The following is a 6,003-nucleotide window of genomic DNA, read 5'->3' on the forward strand; positions in this document are numbered from 1 at the left end:
CTTTCACCTTTCTGCTGATCTGGACCCTCTGTTTACTCCCAAATATACATCAACATGTTCAGGAGGTCCAGGACTACAAACATGGGTCATTATAATGTCCATACAATAGATTTTACACCACAAGATTGCACCACGTGGATATTGAGGGTAGGTATGCTTAACCTGTGAGGATGAACCTGATTGGTTGATTAGTTTGAGTGACAGCTGGTTGAACCACTGAAAATATCCACTTCACTTCCCTCTTTTGGGACCCATATAGGGGAACAACAATCAAATATGAGCATTTGATATTGTGCTTATATGTAATGTGACAAAGGCTTACTGTTAAAGATTATTAAGTAAGATCCTTTGATAACCTTTGATAACTCTACTACACTCATTGATTGGTGATACAGTCAACTCCTACACAGTGTATGTAATGGTGGTTTGGTACTGTTGAAAATGTTTGCACCAGGCCTAAATTGGAGCATGTGAATGTCTGCAGAATATATTTGAATTGGAAATTATGTGAATGCACAAAGTCAAATGTACTGACTTCATGTTGAACCTGATGACGTGTGAAGCATAACCACTGGTACACAGGAAGTTACTAACAACAAATAAGTAGGACTTTTATTAATATGATACTACAAACAAATACAACAATAGGTGTGTGTGTGTGTGTGTGTATGCGTTTGTGTACGTGCATGCAAGTGTTTGTGCGTGTGTGTGAATGAGGGTGTGTGTGTGAGAGAGAGAGAGAGAATGAAGGAGGAAGTTGTGTGCACTGTGTGCTGCTGTATGTGTTACAGTATGTTGTCATGGTGATGTTAAACCACTTTCTCACAAACCCAGTTGAGTTTGCTGTCACATGACAAGTCATTCCATGACTTTCGAGGACTCTGTTCTTTATGTATATGAACACAGTCCTCCTCACCATATTCTTCTGGTTTGTCACCACCATTATCAGGCTGATATGGAGACCAGTACCTACAGGGTTAAAAACAGTCAGATATCATGGTTCATACCAGTACCTACAGGGTTAAAAACAGTCAGATATCATGGTTCATACCAGTACCTACAGGGTTAACAACAGTCAGATATCATGGTTAATACCAGTACCTACAGGGTTAAAAACAGTCAGATATCATGGTTAATACCAGTACCTACAGGGTTAAAAACAGTCAGATATCATGGTTCATACCAGTACCTACAGGGTTAAAAACAGTCAGATATCATGGTTAATACCAGTACCTACAGGGTTAAAAACAGTCAGATATCATGGTTAATACCAGTACCTACAGGGATAAAAACAGTCAGATATCATGGTTAATACCAGTACCTACAGGGTTAAAAACAGTCAGATATCATGGTTAATACCAGTACCTACAGGGTTAACAACAGTCAGATATCATGGTTAATACCAGCACATACAGGGTTAAAAACAGTCCGATATCATGGTTAATACCAGTACCTACAGGGTTAAAAACAGTCCGATATCATGGTTAATACCAGTACCTACAGGGTTAAAAACAGTCAGATATCATGGTTAATACCAGTACCTACAGGGATAAAAACAGTCAGACATCATGGTTAATACCAGTACCTACAGGGATAAAAACAGTTAGATATCATGGTTAATACCAGTACCTACAGGGTTAAAAACAGTCAGATATCATGGTTAATACCAGTACCTACAGGGTTAAAAACAGTCAGATATCATGGTTAATACCAGTACCTACAGGGTTAACAACAGTCAGATATCATGGTTAATACCAGCACATACAGGGTTAAAAACAGTCCGATATCATGGTTAATACCAGTACCTACAGGGTTAAAAACAGTCAGATATCATGGTTAATACCAGTACCTACAGGATTAAAAACAGTCAGATATCATGGTTAATACCAGTACCTACAGGGATAAAAACAGTCAGACATCATGGTTAATACCAGTACCTACAGGGATAAAAACAGTCAGATATCATGGTTAATACCAGTACCTACAGGGTTAAAAACAGTCAGATATAATTTTTTATCACCAGTACCTACAGGGTTAAAAACAGTCAGATATAATTTTTTATCACCAGTACCTACAGGGTTAAAAACAGTCAGATATCATGGTTAATACCAGTACCTACAGGGTTAAAAACAGTCAGATATCATGGTTAATACCAGTACCTACAGGGTTAAAAACAGTCCGATATCATGGTTAATACCAGTACCTACAGGGTTAATAGCAGTCAGATATCATGGTTAATACCAGTACCTACAGGGTTAACAACCATCAGATATCATGGTTAATACCAGTACCTACAGGGTTAAAAACAGTCAGATATCATGGTTAATACCAGTACCTACAGGGTTAAAAACAGTCAGATATCATGGTTAATACCAGTACCTACAGGGTTAAAAACAGTCAGATATCATGGTTAATACCAGTACCTACAGGGTTAAAAACAGTCAGATATCATGGTTAATACCAGTACCTACAGGGTTAAAAACAGTCAGACATCACAGTTAGAACATCACAGTCCTAAATAATGTACAGACATGTTTCAGCTTAATGTACAGACATGCCACCATCAATGACAATAACCTGTATAGATAAAGGTTGAATGAACTGAACATTGGAGCCTTATTGTCAGAGTAGTTATCATCTCTTACACTGTGGTCAGTGTTATTAGAGCAGTAGTATATTACCTTGGGTTGGTCAGTGGGGTGCCGTCCACCCATATCAAGGTCCCCTTAGTTACAGAGTCAGTCAGACCAATCCAGAATCCCTTGTTGAGGTTGAAGAGAAACTCCTGTTGTTGAAAAAGATAAATATATATTTGTATACGCCTTGCATCTCTCTCTCTCTCTCTCTCTCTCTCTCTCTCTCTCTCTCTCTCTCTCTCTCTCTCTCTCTCTCTCTCTCTCTCTCTCTCTCTCACCTGTTCCTTATCACTGTTTATGATCACCAGGTCTGCTCCTCTCTCCAGACAGTCCTCTCTGCTCTTCTTCCAGGTTTTAGTCTCAGTAGACAGGAAATACCAACTGGATTCAAACTTCTGCCAGCCTTCAGAGCAGTTTTGTTCTACAAGATGAAAACATGAATTTCCTTCAACTTATCACACTGGGTACTTAATGAAAGAATACAGACACACGATAAGGTGTGTTGGATTAATGAAAATGTGTTGCTGTAGGTTTACTCACTGAGATTGGTAAACCTCCCACTAAGAAAATCTCTCTCAGTCTGTAGCTGGTCTCTCTCTTTAGTCAGGGTGTTGTAACTGGTCTGTAGCTGGTCTCTCTCTTTAGTCAGGGTGTTGTAACTGGTCTGTAGCTGGTCTCTCTCTTTAGTCAGGGTGTTGTAACTGGTCTGTAGCTGGTCTCTCTCTTTAGTCAGGGTGTTGTAACTGGTCTGCAGCTGGTCTCTCTCTTTAGTCAGGGTGTTGTAACTGGTCTGTAGCTGGTCTCTCTCTTTAGTCAGGGTGTTGTAACTGGTCTGTAGCTGGTCTCTCTCTTTAGTCAGGGTGTTGTAACTGGTCTGTAGCTGGTCTCTCTCTTTAGTCAGGGTGTTGTAACTGGTCTGTAGCTGGTCTCTCTCTTTAGTCAGGGTGTTGTAACTGGTCTGTAGCTGGTCTCTCTCTTTAGTCAGGGTGTTGTAACTGGTCTGCAGCTGGTCTCTCTCTGTTGAGTTGTGATGACCAATGACTCCATCTGTAAAAGGGAAAAGTTAATGAAACATGTAACTACCACACCATTGATGATTAAGTATGATTAAGTAGGCTACATAAGTCTCAGTGACAGCATACTAAACTTACAGTAGACAGACAGGCCTATGATCCTAGCCAGTAGGAGAACACACAGCAGCCCCAGACACACTGCAGCAACTCCAGAGGGTCTCTTCCACCACTGAACAAGTACTGAATAAAACATAATTAAAGTAAGATCTTTGGTAACGTGTTTTACTGTATCATCCAGGATTGAGACAAATAAAGATATAGTACTACAGGGTAATCTCACCTGTAATGTGTTGTGTGTGTTATTTTTTGGTGTGTGTTAATGCGTGTGTGTGTGGGTGTGTGTGTTCGTGCAATCTTACCTGAAGAAACAACTCCTTCTCTTGGACTGGGCTGGAAGGCTCTTACGTTGGCATATAGTTTTCCATCAATGTCTGTGTTCTTCATTGCATCAGGCTCATCGTCTTCAAATCCATCTGAGTTTTCATAGACTCCCTCGGACATCTTAACACACTTGTGATCAAATACAGTAACTTCTAATTCTAACCTCAACTCTAACATACGTCTCTAGCTGTGTCGTCTCCCTGCACTGTCCTGCGTCTGTGTGACTTTACGTTGTGAAACTCTTTATCAGTCAACCACAGTGTGATATTAACATAACACTGGCCACCACGTGACTCCCACCAGCCTTAGTTTGATAATATAATACATTATATGACTCCCACCAGCCTTAGTTTGATAATATAATACATGACATGACTCCCACCAGCCTTAGTTTGATAATATACTACATGATATGACTCCCACCAGCCTTAGTTTGATAATATAATACATGACATGACTCCCACCAGCCTTAGTTTGATAATATACTACATGATATGACTCCCACCAGCCTTAGTTTGATGATATAATACATGACATGACTCCCACCAGCCTTAGTTTGATAATATACTAAATGATATGACTCCCACCAGCCTTAGTTTGATAATATAATACATGATATGACTCCCACCAGTCTTAGTTTGATAATATACTACATGATATGACTCCCACCAGCCTTAGTTTGATAATATACTACTAGATATGACTCCCACCAGCCTTATTTTGATAATATTATACATGATATGACTCTCACCAGCCTTTGTTTGATAATATAATACATGATATGACTCCCACCAGTCTTAGTTTGATAATATACTACATGATATGACTCCCACCAGCCTTAGTGTGATAATATAATACATTATATGACTCCCCACCAGCCTTAATTTGATAATATAATACATGATATGACTCCCACCAGTCTTAGTTTGGTAATATAATACATGATATGACTCCCACCAGTCTTAGTTTGATAATATACTACATGATATTACTCCCACCAGCCGTAGATTGATAATATAATACATGATATGACTCCCACCAGCCTTAGATTGATAATATAATACATGATGTGACTCCCACCAGCCTTAGTTTGATAATATACTACTAGATATGACTCCCACCAGCCTTAGTTTGATAATATAATACATGACATGACTCCTACCAGCCTTAGTTTGATAATATAATACATGATATGACTCCCACCAGCCATAGTTTGATAATATAATACCTGATATGACTCCCACCTGTCTTAGTGTGATAATAAAATACATGATATGACTCCCACCAGCCTTAGATTGATAATATAATACATGATATGACTCCCACCAGCCTTAGTTTGATAATATAATACATGATATGACTCTCACCAGCCTTTGTTTGATAATATAATACATGATATGACTCCCACGAGCCAAAGTTTGATAATATAATACGTGATATGACTCCCACCAGCCTTAGTTTGATAATATAATACATGATATGACTCCCACCTGTCTTAGTGTGATAATATAATACATGACATGACTCCCACCAGCCTTAGTGTGATAATATAATACATTATATGACTCCCACTAGCATTGGTTTGATAATATAATACATGATATGACTCCCACCAGCCTTAGTTTGATAATATACTACTAGATATGACTCCCACCAGCCTTAGTTTGATAATATACTACATGATATGACTCCCACCAGTCTTAGTTTGATAATATACTACATGATATGACTCCCACCAGCCTTCGTTTGATAATATAATACATGATATGACTCCCACCAGTCTTAGTTTGATAATATTATACATGATATGACTCCCACCAGTCTAAGTTTGATAATATAATACATGATATGACTCCCACCAGTCTTAGTTTGATAATATAATACATGATATGACTCCCACCTGTCTTAGTGTG

General features: G+C 38.7%; 1 long non-coding RNA gene across 1 annotated transcript; it reads right to left on the bottom strand.

Moving 5' to 3' along the window:
- Positions 1–653: 653 nt before the first annotated feature.
- On the bottom strand, positions 654–3,331 carry LOC123742566 (uncharacterized). The gene is made up of 4 exons (XR_006769724.1): positions 3,177–3,331; positions 2,915–3,057; positions 2,682–2,785; positions 654–969 (listed from the first exon to the last, which is right to left on the bottom strand). It is a non-coding gene; the product is annotated as an uncharacterized lncRNA (long non-coding RNA).
- Between the last annotated feature and the right edge of the window lie 2,672 nt (positions 3,332–6,003).

The sequence above is a fragment of the Salmo salar genome, chromosome ssa04, assembly GCF_905237065.1.
Source record: "Salmo salar chromosome ssa04, Ssal_v3.1, whole genome shotgun sequence".
Lineage (NCBI taxonomy): Eukaryota > Metazoa > Chordata > Actinopteri > Salmoniformes > Salmonidae > Salmo > Salmo salar.